General features: G+C 38.5%; 1 pseudogene; it reads right to left on the bottom strand.

The window, feature by feature from the left end:
• Positions 1-2,957: 2,957 nt before the first annotated feature.
• LOC133876830 (uncharacterized) overlaps positions 2,958-15,251 on the bottom strand; it is an 88,801-nt pseudogene continuing 76,507 nt past the window's right edge.

Below are 15,251 nucleotides of genomic sequence, written 5' to 3'. Positions count from 1 at the left end.
AATTAGGAACGTGTACTAAAAATTATACATATAAATATATAAACCCTAACCCGACCCTAAGTTTACGTATATACTATACTATATATGTACATAAACCCTAACCCTAGGTATATTTAATATATATGTACATAAACCCTAACCCTAAGTGTATGTACTATATATAGCTATAAACCCTAATCGTAAGTGTATGTACTATATATGTACATAAACCTTAATGATGTGTGTTTTAAATAGTACTCGCAAGTGCACGAATCGTTTTGCAATATAATGTTATGCAAGTGCGAGGTTGATCCCACAGGGAAATGGTCAAATATTGGTATCTTGCTTAATCAACCTCATCTTAACCTAGTTCCAAAGGTTTGAGACTTGATTCAAGAACAAAAGACTAAATGAAAGAGATGTAATGAAATATGTAAAATAAAAGGAACTAAGGTTAAGGAATTCACCAAACCAAATCCTACAACTCACACTCTTGGTTCCCACTTGAACACCCAAAGAACATTAAGCTTAGGGTGTTATTCAAGTTTCTTAACCATAAACCCAAGGACCATTAAATGAATCCAACACATTGACAAATCACAAAGAGTACCGATTGAAATCAAAACATCCAATGTATCATTCAATCACAATGGATATCATCATTCAAACCGATAAAACAATGTATTGGTCGGTTGAAACACATAAAATGTCCTCTATCCACCACTAACCACATTCATTGCAAAAGATAAAGCTTTAAATGATTGGAACTTGAACAACTAAAATGATATATCATTAAATGTGCAAGTGGTACAGCAAGGTTGTGAGTGTTATCAATGGAAAGGTTTCATCCTCAACCCTAGTTGAGGTTACTAGCCTTTTATGACTAAGAACACCACAAGAAAATGATGAACAACCATGGAAATGAAAGAAAAGCTCTACAAAGAGAAAGTATCTGAAAATAAACTACTACAATAAGCACGAAATTAAAACTAACTACAAAGTTTCTGCTCTATCCTACTCTCCATTCATCTTTTTCAACAAGGGGAGGGCTATGGCTTTTATAGAAGCAAGCCATGGCAAGAAATGACTCATTTACCCTCCTCTAGGGTTCCTCTGCAGCTAGAGACAACCACAAACACGAAACCAGCGTGTTCTGCAGCGGAAATCAGAGGGAGGACTGCTTTTTGGCTTTTGATTGGGCGTTCTGGCGCGCTCTGCAAAAGCAGTTTCTGGGAAAATTTGATCGATCGACTTCGGGCAAATATTCGATCGATCGAATTTTAAGTTCGATCGATCGACTTGTCAGGGTCTCCGAATTTCCAGCTATTTCCTTATGAAATTTGTCATTCCTCTCTTATTGTCTTGCAGAAACAGAAAACACAAAAACTAACCAAAACATTAGAAAATAACAAGGCTAAAGGTCTAACTAGTGCAAATCAAGGGGTCTAAATACACAATATTTGGCACTCATCAAATACCCCCAAACTTACATTTTGCTAGTCCCTTAGCAAAAAACAAAATGAAAAACAAAATCAAAGCATGAAACATAAGTCCTCTTTCGTGGGAGAAACGATTGCATTTAGCATATGCAACAAGCCTTTTAAACCCCTAGGACTCCCTAGTGGACGAGTGAAGTCTCGTGAGAGTTTGCCAGAAGTGGTACCCACAAACACTGAAATGCCGTATTATCAATTGAGCGAAAATCATCATTCAAACACATGGTTCACACATCATGAGTATGTTTAACAAAATGAATATCACATTATCATGTTATCAAAAATCGATCAACTCATAGATGGAAAATTGAGACAACACATGTTCAAAAGTGTAAAGTGTGAATAACATAGAATCATGGGGTTTCAATTTTCCTCAAAGCATATATATCCAAAAATTCGCAGGACTTCCGTCAAATAACCAAGGCTTATCTTACATTTATTATCATTTATTATTATTTTGTGTTGGCTGTGCAATGTTTGACTCCTTTAAGCTTTCTAATTGACCCATGTAACGAGTGTTGGGCCAGTGACTCCCAAACCAGATGGTTTTAGGGCACTAGATGTAAAAACATCCCTAAGGGCTTAATTACTCAAGTCAAAAAGGCTACGAAGTTAAACTAGCCAAACAATCATCCAAACTGAAATTCTTATCTTTTTACGCGAACACCCAATGCTTAATGAGGCAAGGGGCCCGGTTACTCAATGGAAAGTCAAATTGGTGATATTATTCTAAGCATTTTTTTTTTTTTTGAACAATAAGCCAAGGATTCATCAACAAGTCATCCTACAAATCTCAAGACATATAAATTTTAATTCAAATCTCATACCCCACAGAAACAAATGCTAATGTGCTTGTGATGAACAGTTTAAACATGTCAAGTCTCTCTAATCCAAAGATGAGTCAAAAGATCTCAGATTTTCATGATATGCAAAATTCAACATTTTAATCAAACCAATGAGATGCAAACCATAGTAAGATGTAACCATGCTCAACTAACAATGAGGTAAAATATATATATATATATATATATATATATATATATATATATATATATATATATATATATATATATATATTTTATAAATAAATATTAACAAGGCAACAAAGCAAGAATTAAATGAAAACAGACAGAAATGTCTACCCCACCCCCAAACTAGAATAACACATTGTCCCCAATGTGGCTAGAGATACAATACCGAAGGGTGATGCAAGTTGGGCACACTGTAAGAGAAGCGCTCCCCCAAACTTGAACGGCAGACACTGTCCTGAAAATAACAACTAAAACACAAAAAAGAAAATCAAATGATAGGGAAAAAATGATGAGGGTTGCCTCCCACAAGCGCTAAGTTTTCAGTCTTCAGCCAGACTCTCCATCCTGACGACAATCACTCCGAGTAACTCGGGTCCTCTAAAAGGGTCGTTTCAACCTCCGAGCTCTGTAAATCCAAAAATGGCTTCAGTCGTTGCCCGTTCACCTTGAACGTGCTGCCATTTTTTGGATCCTCAATCTCAATGGCCCTATAAGAAAACACTGATCGAACTATGAAAGGGCCTGTCCATCGAGATCGGAGCTTCCCTGGGAACAGATGCAGACGGGAATTGTAAAGAAGGACTTTCTGACCGGGCTCAAAAAATCGTCTCAATATGTTCTGGTCGTGAGTCTTCTTCATCCGTGCTTTGGACATCCTAGCACAGTCATAGGCATCGTTCCTCAGCTCTTCCAATTCATTGAGTTGGAGCTTCCTCTGTGAGCCAGCCTTTGTGAGATCAAAATTCAGCTGCTTAATGGCCCAGTAGGCTCTGTGCTCCAACTCCACAGGCAGATGGCATGCTTTCCCGTACACGATACGGTAAGGTGACATGCCAATCGGTGTCTTGAACGCTGTCCGATATGCCCATAATGCATCGTTCAACCGGAGAGACCAATCTTTCCTTGACGGGTTCACCGTCTTCTCCAAAATCCTCTTGATCTCTCTGTTTGAAACCTCCACTTGTCCACTCGTCTGAGGGTGATAGGGAGTGGCAACCTTGTGCGTGATGCAATATTTCTTCATCAGCTGTTCAAAGACCCGGTTGCAGAAGTGCTTTCCTCCATCACTAATAATTGCTCGAGGAGTACCAAAGCGAGCAAATATAGTGTCTTTTAGAAACTGGACCACAACTCTGTGGTCGTTGGTCTTGCAGGCAACTGCCTCTACCCATTTGGACACGTAGTCCACAGCAACCAAAATGTACAGATAGCCGAAGGAGTTTGGGAAAGGTCCCACGAAATCAATGCCCCATACATCGAAAATCTCAACAATAAGAATCGGGTTGAGGGGCCTCATATTTCGACGTGAAATACTCCCTAGCTTCTGACAGCGCTCGCATGAAACACAATAAGTGTGAGCGTCTTGAAAGATGGTAGGCCAGTAGAATCCGCACTGCAAAATCTTTGCAGCGGTCTTCTTCGCACTGAAGTGGCCTCCACAGGCATGATCATGATAGAAGGAGATGACACTGGATTGGTCAGGCTCGGGAATGCATCTCCTAATGATCTGATCGGGACAATACTTGAACAAGTAAGGATCGTCCCAGAAAAAATTCTTCACCATGGACATAAATTTGGACTTATCTTGCCCTCCCCAATGCGAAGGCATTTGACCGGTGACAAGATAGTTCACTATGTCAGCAAACCATGGTGAGTGAGTATGAGCAATATGCATCAATTGCTCATCGGGGAAGGTCTCAGAGATGGGGGCGGCTTCTTCCGTGAAGTCCACGGTAATCCTCGAGAGATGATCAGCCACCACGTTTTCGGACCCCTTCTTGTCCCGAATCTCAATGTCGAACTCTTGTAAGAGCAAGATCCACCGGATGAGGCGAGATTTAGCATCCTTTTTGGAAAAAAGATACTTCAATGCCGCGTGATCTGAGTAGATGATGACTTTCGATCCTAATAGGTAGGATCGAAACTTATCCAGAGAAAAAACGACTGCCAGCAGCTCCTTCTCAGTGGTCGAATAATTCAGCTGGGCGTCGTTCAGAGTCCGACTTGCATAGTAAATGACGTGGGGAAGTTTGTCAATGCGCTGCCCCAACACAGCTCCAACGGCGTAATCGGACGCGTCACACATGATCTCAAAAGGTGTACCCCAGCTCGGGGGCCGAATGATGGGTGTGGACGTCAGAATTGCCTTCAAGGCCCCAAATGCCTTCTTACAGTCCTCGTCAAAAATAAAAGGGGCCTCCTTCACCAATAGTTTGCACAAGGGCCGGGCGATCTTGCTGAAATCCTGAATGAATCGCCGATAGAATCCTGCATGGCCCAGAAAAGAGCGAACCTCTTTCACCGTCCGTGGGGGAGGAAGGTTGGATATCAGATCTATCTTTGCCTTGTCGACTTCAATCCCCCGACGAGAGATGACGTGCCCGAGCACAATTCCTTGTTGTACCATAAAATGGCACTTCTCCCAATTGAGCACTAGGTTCTTCTGTTTACACCTCTCCAAAACCAATGTGAGGTGGTGCAAACATTCCTCAAAAGATGACCCAAAAACCGAGAAGTCGTCCATAAACACCTCCAGAAAACGCTCCACCATATCAGAAAAGATGCTAATCATGCACCGCTGAAATGTAGCGGGTGCATTGCATAAGCCAAAGGGCATGCGTCGGTAGGCGAACGTTCCGAACGGACAAGTGAAGGTCGTCTTCTCTTGGTCTTCAGGGTCCACAGGGACCTGGTTATATCCAGAATAACCGTCCAAAAAGCAATAATATTCGTGCCCAGCCAACCGCTCCACCATTTGATCGATGAACGGAAGAGGAAAGTGATCTTTCCTGGTGGCGGTGTTCAGCTTGCGGTAGTCGATGCAGACTCTCCATCCAGACTGTACTCGAGTTGGAACCAACTCGCCTTCCTTGTTCTGCACGACTGTAACTCCAGCTCGCTTGGGCACGACATGAATGGGGCTCACCCATTTGCTGTCAGAGATAGGGTAGATGATGCCAGCATCCAACAGCTTGATGACTTCTCCTCTGACGACTTCTTGCATGGTCGGGTTGAGCCTTCTCTGTGGCTCCCTCGATGGTTTGGTGTCTTCCTCCAAGTGTATCCTATGCATCACCACCGAGGGGTTGATTCCCTTAATGTCTTCAATGGTCCAGCCTATAGCCTCCTTATGCTCCCTCAAGACATCTAACAACCTCTCCTCCTGAGCGGTGTGAAGATCTGAAGCTATGATTACAGGCAAAGTCTCTGCTGGACCGAGGAACTTATACTTGAGATTGTCCGGTAGGGGCTTAAGTTCCTTCTTTGGAGGCTCAGGTACTGCTGCCTCCTCTTCCTTCTTGCTCTTCAGAGGAGCAAACTCCAAAACAGCATTTGCTTGCTCAAGCAGGACATCCAAGTCCAGATCCTCTCCAAATTGAGCAAGGCATGCTTCCAGGGGGTCTTGTATGCTTGACTCTTCAATGCTTTCCTCCAGGATTTCCTCTATCAAGCAGACATTGTTGATCTCATCGCACTCCCTCGGCTGTTTGCTGATGGTGAAAATGTTCAGCTCTATCGTCATATTGCCGAATGAGATCTTCATGACTCCCGTCCTACAGTTGATCAGGGCGTTAGCCGTATCTAAGAATGGTCGCCCTAGGATTACCGGTATCTGAACTCCAACGTTCTGTACCGGCTCGGTGTCAAGCACTATGAAATCCACGGGGAAGTAAAACTTATCCACTTTAATCAAAACATCCTCCACTTTCCACTATTCCCCGTGGTATCTTAACTGACCGATCAGCCAATTGCAATGTCATGGAGGTGGGCTTCAATTCTCCTAATCCTAATTGCAGGTAAACTGAATAGGGTAGGAGATTGACACTGGCTCCAAGGTCAAGCAGGGCCTTCTCAATGTGGCTGACTCCTATCGTGCAAGAGATGGTAGGACATCCAGGGTCCTTGTATTTGATGGGCAGCCTGTATTGGAGGATTGAGCTGACTTGCTCGGTCAAACAAACTTTTCTCGGGACATTGTTCCTCCGCTTGACGGTGATTAAGTCCTTCAAGAACTTGGCGTAAGACGGCACTTGCTGGATGGCATCCAAGAATGGAATGTTGATCTGCACTTGTTTGAATACCTCCCGAATGTCCTCGAATGTTCCTCCTTTCTTGGGCGCGAGAAGTCTATCAGGGTAAGGCGCCCTAGGTATAAACGGCCTAGGAGGAGGAGTCTCTACGGTCGGAGCTAATGTAGATGGCTCGGCATCTTTCTTCTCGACGCTCCTGCTTCCTTGTTCTCCTTATGCAGCAGGGTTCTCTTCTGGATGAACCACTTGGTTGTCCACTTGTTTCCCTGATCTAAGTGTGACAACGGCTTGCACATGCTCCTGTCCATGCACTGCATTTGATGATCCTCCCTCGTGAAATTGCAACTTCGGATTCGGCACAGGCTGACTAGGGAGCTTTCCCTTCTCTCTCTCCCCCAGGTGACTAGCAATTTGCCCGATCTGGGTCTCCATCTTGGCAATAGCTTGAGTGTTCACCATGGTAGCATTCTTCACGTCACTGATGGATTGGCCGGTAATCTGGATGAAGGCCTTAAGAGTGTCTTCCAACGATGATTGTGAAGAAGAGGCAGGGGCTTGAGTGGGGGACTGGTATGATGGTGCTGGCTGGGCTGGACGGCTTTGATGGTGAACCGGCTGATGAAAACCAGGGGGGTATTGAGTATGAGATTGGTGAGGAGCTCCCCCTTGAGCCAAAGGCTGGTTCTGCTTCCAAGAAAAGTTAGGGTGGTTCCGCCACCCTGGATTATACGACTCGGAGAAAGGTCCACTGGCTTGCTTTCGATAATCGTTGAAAAGCGTTCACTTGCTCCATTGGTGATTCGACAAAAGTTGGCAATGATGGGCAAGTCTGTGCTAAGTGCAAGGGACTAGCACAGATGGAACAGCAGTCAACATGGAATGGGTTGGCAGCATTCATGGATTTGCTAACAACTAGGGCTTCGACCTTTTTGGTAAGGGCATCTATCTTCATTTTTAATTCTACATCCTCCTTAACCTCATAGATGCCTCCCTTTTTCTGAATGCGAGCAGCTCTATCTCGACAGCTTGAAAAATCCCACTGTTGGGAATTGTCGGATAACTGATCTAAGGTCCTATATGCTTCCTCTCCCGTCAAACTCAGAAATGCGCCTCCGTTCATCGACTCGATCATGCTACGATTGGATTGAGTTAATCCTTGATAGAAAAATTGCACCAGTCTCCATTTCTCGTATCCATGTGGGGGGCACTTAATTAGCATATCTTGAAATCTCTCCCAACTCTCTGAAAATTTCTCATCTTCTTCTTGAGTAAATGAGCTTATCTCCTTCCTACACTCATTGACTTTTGACATGGGGAAGAATTTGTTGTAAAACTTGTTTAACAAGTTCTCCCAAGAAGTGATGGAACCAGGCATGTTTGAATCTAACCATGCTTTGGCCCTATCATGGAGTGAGAAAGGAAATAGCCTAAGATGCACAGACTCTTCAGAAAAATTTTGAAATTTGAAGGTGGCACAGATGTCCTTGAATTTCTTCACATGGCTATAAGGATTTTCGAGGTCTAAGCCATGGAATGCGGGTAGGAGTTGAATGACATGAGGCTTGAGGTCAAAATGAGTGGCATTGGTTGGGGGTAACACGATACATGAAGGAGAATTTGTTGCAACGGGTGCAAACAAATCCCTAAGTGTTCTAGTATGATCCACGTTTTCTCCCCGATTCCTCTCATTTTCATTTGCTTGCATGTTATCTCCCATCTCAACAGAATTTCTAAGATTTCTCCTAAGAGTTCTTTCAATTTCGGGATCTAACGATGTCAAGTCTAAGTTCAATAATCTTCTACCAAGCATACACCAAACATACACAAATGTTTAACCAAAAGACAAAGAAATAAACAAACCAAAAATAAAGAAAACAATTTGCTAATAGGGAACAAAGTTCTCCAAAGTACAATCTAGGCTAATTCCCAGGTAGGTGAGGGGGGTCACAATGGACACACTTAAATCCCAAGACCAATCCTTGCCAGAATTTACCTTGTCATTGCCCTTAGATTGCTAAGTAAACCCTTACTAGCAAAATATTTTCTCTTTTCTTTTTTTTTTTTTTATCTTTTTATCAAGGAAAAATAACACAACTAAGATACAATATAAAGACTAACACAAATGCAAACAATTTACACTAAGATAGCAGTAAAAGTAAAGATAAGAATACTTACAAGTTGGGACCAAAAAGAATTTTTGGTAAAAAAATTTTCTGCTACTGATCTTATCCAGGAGCTGCCTTCTGAGTTGAGGTCGATCGATCGAATTTAATGGTCGATCGATCGAATGTCGATCGATCGAACTAATATTCGATCGGTCGAATATTCGAATTTTTGCAGGGCCAGGAACAGAAATAGAACATAAAATCTTCTCCTTTTTTTTTTTTTTTTTTTTTTTTTTTTTTTATGTTAGAACAAAATAACACAAATCTAGGATAATATAAAACACAAACTAAACAGAATTTGAACTAAATTATAATGAACTAAAAGAAAATTTAAACAAACAGCAAAATACTATTAAACAAAAACAAATTATGAACAAAAAAAGCACAAAATGGACTAAAAAAAAGGTACTGGAACAGTGATACTCACCTAGTTTCGAGCTGCTGCTGTGCAGGAAATTGTTCGATCGAAGTATATTTCGATCGATCGAAAGTCGATCGATCGAATATAATGTCGATCGATCTTCTTTTTATAGTGCAGATTCTAAGTCGACCGATCGAAAGTCGATCGATCGAATTTATTTTCGATCGATCGATTCTTCAGGGCACCCAGTAAGTTGCAGAAGCTGCAGAACAGATCCGGGAAAAACAAAGAAAAGACTTAGAATGCAGAACAGAAGCTAAACAACAGCAAAAATGAAACAAAAATCTATCTAACTAGTAGAAAAACAAAATCAATCAAACAAAAACCAATTTTTGAACCGATTTCCCCGGCAACGGCGCCAAAAACTTGATGTGTGTTTTAAATAGTACTCGCAAGTGCACGAATCGTTTTGCAATATAATGTTATGCAAGTGCGAGGTCGATCCCACAGGGAAATGGTCAAATATTGGTATCTTGCTTAATCAACCTCATCTTAACCTAGTTCCAAAGGTTTGAGACTTGATTCAAGAACAAAAGACTAAATGAAAGAGATGTAATGAAATATGTAAAATAAAAGGAACTAAGGTTAAGGAATTCACCAAACCAAATCCTACAACTCACACTCTTGGTTCCCACTTGAACACCCAAAGAACATTAAGCTTAGGGTGTTATTCAAGTTTCTTAACCATAAACCCAAGGACCATTAAATGAATCCAACACATTGACAAATCACAAAGAGTACCGATTGAAATCAAAACATCCAATGTATCATTCAATCACAATGGATATCATCATTCAAACCGATAAAACAATGTATTGGTCGGTTGAAACACATAAAATGTCCTCTATCCACCACTAACCACATTCATTGCAAAAGATAAAGCTTTAAATGAATGGAACTTGAACAACTAAAATGATATATCATTAAATGTGCAAGTGGTACAGCAAGGTTGTGAGTGTTATCAATGGAAAGGTTTCATCCTCAACCCTAGTTGAGGTTACTAGCCTTCCATGACTAAGAACACCACAAGAAAATGATGAACAACCATGGAAATGAAAGAAAAGCTCTACAAAGAGAAAGTATCTGAAAATAAACTACTACAATAAGCACGAAATTAAAACTAACTACAAAGTTTCTGCTCTATCCTACTCTCCATTCATCTTTTTCAACAAGGGGAGGGCTATGGCTTTTATAGAAGCAAGCCATGGCAAGAAATGACTCATCTACCCTCCTCTAGGGTTCCTCTGCAGCTAGAGACAACCACAAACACGAAACCAGCGTGTTCTGCAGCGGAAATCAGAGGGAGGACTGCTTTTTGGCTTCTGATTGGGCGTTCTGGCGCTCTCTGCAAAAGCAGTTTCTGGGAAAATTCGATCAATCGACTTTTAATTCGATCGATCGATCGACTTCGGGCAAATATTCGATCGATCGAATTTTAAGTTCGATCGATCGACTTGTCAGGGTCTCCGAATTTCCAGCTATTTCCTTATGAAATTTGTCATTCCTCTCTTATTGTCATGCAGAAACAGAAAACACAAAAACTAACCAAAACATTAGAAAATAACAAGGCTAAAGGTCTAACTAGTGCAAATCAAGGGGTCCAAATACACAATATTTGGCACTCATCACTTAACCCTAGGTGTATGTATTATATATGTACATAAACCTTAAGTGTATATACTATATATAACTATAAACTCTAACCCTAAGTGTATGTACTATATATAGCCAGGAATAATAAACGTAAGTGTATGTAGTATATATAGCCATAAACTCTAACCCTAAGTGTATGTACTATATATAGCTATAAACCCTAACCGTAAGTGTATGTACTATATATGTACATAAACCCTAACCCTAGGTGTATGTATTATATATGTATATAAACCCTAAGTGTATGTACTATATATAACTATAAACTATAACCGTAAGTGTATGTACTATATATGTACATAAACCCTAACCCTAGATATATTTAATATATATGTACATAAACCCTAACCGTAAGTGTATGTACTATATATAGCTATAAACCCTAATCCTAAGTGTATGTACTATATATAACTATAAACCCTAACCCTAAGTGTATGTACTATATATAGTTATAAACCCTAACCGTAAGTGTATGTACTATATATGTACATGATCGCCTAACCCTAGGTATATGTACTATATATGTACATAAACCCTAACCCTAAGTGTATGTACTATATATAGCTATAAACCTTAACCCAAAGTGTATGTACTATATATATCTATAAACCCTAACCATAAGCGTATGTATTATATATAGTCATAAACCCTAACCCTAAATGCATATACTTGATATAGCCATAAACTCTAATCCTAAGTGTATATGGCTATATATATATATATCATTTTTATTCCCCTTTTTTTTGTTGGAAAATTTAATATTGTATTTATAAAACCCACATATAGTACATAAATTTAATGATCGATTTACACATCTCTTGTACAAACATGGATAAGAGATGTGTAAGAGAATGAAATTAAACATTTCTCTTTAAAGAATGAGAAAAATCAACATTTAGCTTTTTAATTTTTAATTTTTTAATTGTTTGAGGAGATTCTCTTTTTAACTTGATTGAATAAAATTCGACTTAAACGCCTTAAAAAAACTATAAGATATACGCTATAGTTTTTTTCATTTTTCCAACTGTTTAGATTTAATATCACAATCTTTCTCATACAAATTTAGAGTAAATATACTGTAGTTTTTTTTAACAACACATAAGCCAAATTCATTCGAATTTCTATAATATCGGAACAATCTAATTATAATCAATCTAGGATTTAATGTTATATTTAAGAGTGTACAATAATGACACGTGAAGATTATATTGACATTATTATTCATAAAATGTAAAATCAATTAAATTATAACCCATAGCCCTAAGTGTATATATATATTATATATACCTATAAACCCTAAAACCCATAACCCTAAGTGTATATACTATATATAGCGATAAACCCTAACCATAAGTATATATATTATATATAGCTATAAACCCTAACCCTAAGTGTATATACTATATATATCGATAAACCCTAACCCTAAGTATATATATTATATATAGCTATAAACCCTAACCCTAAGTATATATACTATATATAGCTCTAAACCGTTTACATGCATGCATATCTATATATATAGTATTAATTATAGGTTTTTTAACTTTGTTATGTTTTAATTTTAAATTTTTTTTTTTTTTTTTTTTTTTTTTTTTTTTTTTTTTTTTGTGTTTCTAAACGTAGATGGTGTACAAAACTAAACCCTAATTTGAACTATTTGGTTTAATTATATATATATAGCACCAAATTTGGTTTAATTATGCATATAGTACAATATGTAAATTAGGTTAGGGTTTACGTACTTATCAGTATACCATATTTATATAAATAAGGAACTCAACATGTAAACTCCAAGTATAGAATTTACATATAGCATATAGCCTTAAAACCTAACCTTATGTGTATATGCCATGTACACCATAATTTCACAAATTTATATAGTTAATAAGATAAGGAGTTTTTTTTTTTTTTTTTTTTTTTTTTTTTTTTTTTTTTTTTTTTAAAATGAACACAAAACAATTTTTTTTTTTTTAATATATATTTGGAAAAAAATAACAGTTGGCCACGTGTATTTATTACACGTGGCAACAGTTGAACACGTGTATTTTATACACGCGGCCAATTGGGGTGTTTATACAACTAGCCACGTTGTCAAAAAGACACGTGGCTAATTGGACGCGTGTCTACAGTAACCGGTACTGTAGACACGCGTCCAATTGTAGGATTTTTTGTAGTGTCTCTCAGTGTCTCACACAGTGATGTGATATGTATGAGTGGGTGCTAGAGTTTGGAGTAAAGACCTCAACCACATATTTACAAAGCCCAAATTCCATATTGGCCCATCATAATAAAATATAATTAAAAGAGCCTTTAAATTGGTCTCTACACATAAGAAAAATATTATTGCACAACAATATTGAACAACTTGTTTACAACACAAGATACATGGGTAGAACCCATGTGAGTTGGACACACCACATGAGTCCCACTTCATATGTCTTGTATTGTGCATAAATTGTGCAATGTTGTTGTGCACCAATCACTGCTCCTACACATAGGATTTAGCCCGCACCACTTTAATGCACTGTGACATAGCAAAAAATTGTGCTTTTGGAGATGTGTTAATGACATATTACTATGTATATATATATATATACACACACAAATGAAGTCCTTTGAGACTCGATTATATGTAAAGGTTTAGTTTGGATCTTTTATACCAGTGATTTGTTTAGAATGATTTTAGTTAGTATGAAAATTCTTATTAAATACTCTAGTTGTAATGATTAATGTTGATAGAAATATATTATGTTTTCGCTGTGTAGTATTCTCTTTTTGAGGAGTAGAGACTCCTAAGTCTTATTCCTTGTAGAATGGGACTCGAATGCGAACTGTGAAGTCAATTACCAGTTAATTAATTTCTCGGGGCATTACATTTTCAATGGCCACTCCTATATCAATAGGTTCCTCCATTAGCTCGTCAACTACCCCACCCACCAACCCTTCTCTAGTCATTTTCACGAACCAAATATGAACCCATCTCTTCACGTTAAGCTCTCCAATGGAAACTTCCTCTCATGGAAGACTAAAATTGTTGCTTATCTCCGTGGTTAGGAAGCTCATCCCGTCCTCCACCTCATACCATTCCCAACGTACCCCATATTTGAAGATGGTGCCCCTACGTTTGTGTCAACCCTGCCTTTCTTAGCTGGTGCCAACGGGATCGAATGATCGATAGTATAATGATTTCCACCCTTTCTGGACACTTGGTAGCCAATGCCATTTATACACAAGGTTCGATTTTTGATCATAGGTTTTTCTTTTTCTTTTTTAATTCACACCTGATGTTTCATGTTCAATCCTGACCACTCACTAAAATTAGGTCTTAATCCTTCTCGTGGAAAGTTTCACACACCTCATAGTGTCAATAATTTTCAATATATATGTATGGTGTGTGCTTCTTCAATCCATCATATTTGTGATAAGGTATGCAATTGATACACATGTTAGACTAAAAATTGGCTTAGTGACTACTCAATGGATATCGTCAAATGTTGCTTGAGATGCATTGTCTCGGGTCACACTTATCTCCAAAGGTTTTTTTTTTTAAAAAAAAAAAAAAAAAAAAAATCTAGACGTGATGTTTCATGTTCAAGCCTGACCCCTCACTAAAATTAGGTCTTAATCTTGCCTGTGGAAAGTTTCACACACCTCATAGTGTTAATGATTTTCAATATATATGTATGGTGTGTGCTTCTTCAATCCATCATATTGTGATAAGTTATGCAATTGATACACATGTCAAGCTAAATTCGTTTAGTGACTACTCAATGGGTATCATATGTTTTTTTTTTTTTTTTGGTACATATGCATTTTGCATGTTGGCATGTTTCATGTCCCTTTTTCCTTCATTACAAAAAGGGGGAGAACATTTTCTTACTACATGGGTGATTAAATATATGTTACCTATTTTATGAGTTTGTGGATGATTTCAAGAAATAAAATTGAAAGAATTCAAATCTAACCTAGTTTTGTGGTTTGTTATATTTAGATTGAGTCATTGGGTTAGATATTGTAAATCTTGTTCATTTGGGTTGAATATGGTTTCGTCACCGAATAACCAAATGGAGATTTTGATGGGTTTTTTATTGGCCAAATTGCTACTCAAAACAAGTTCATTAATGTAATTTGTGTTTTCAAGAAATTTTAGTACAAAAAGTTGTGCTCTTAAGCCCAGCCGTAGATATCCGGACTGTTTGATCAGGCAGTGCGTCTCGTCTGTTGTTTCCTTCTAAGTTGTCCGAATAGATTGTTCTGACAGAAGGTTTTGTTCGCATGTTCGTTTCCTCCTATCCGAAAGTTTTGGAGAAACAAATGTTTTGTTTGCTAAGGCGTTTGCACATGTCCAGACACTTCAGGGATACAAAAACTCTCGTCCACAAATGTTTGAACGGCTCACATGTTAAAGGCTTGTAAACCTAAAAATGTGCATACAAATAACTTACTTGCCCGGAGATATTATACGTTGAGCG

The sequence above is a fragment of the Alnus glutinosa genome, chromosome 9 (genome assembly GCF_958979055.1).
Source record: "Alnus glutinosa chromosome 9, dhAlnGlut1.1, whole genome shotgun sequence".
Classification (NCBI taxonomy): domain Eukaryota; kingdom Viridiplantae; phylum Streptophyta; class Magnoliopsida; order Fagales; family Betulaceae; genus Alnus; species Alnus glutinosa.
Note: the sequence above shows the minus strand (reverse complement) of the source record. Positions and strands in the feature narration are given on the sequence as shown.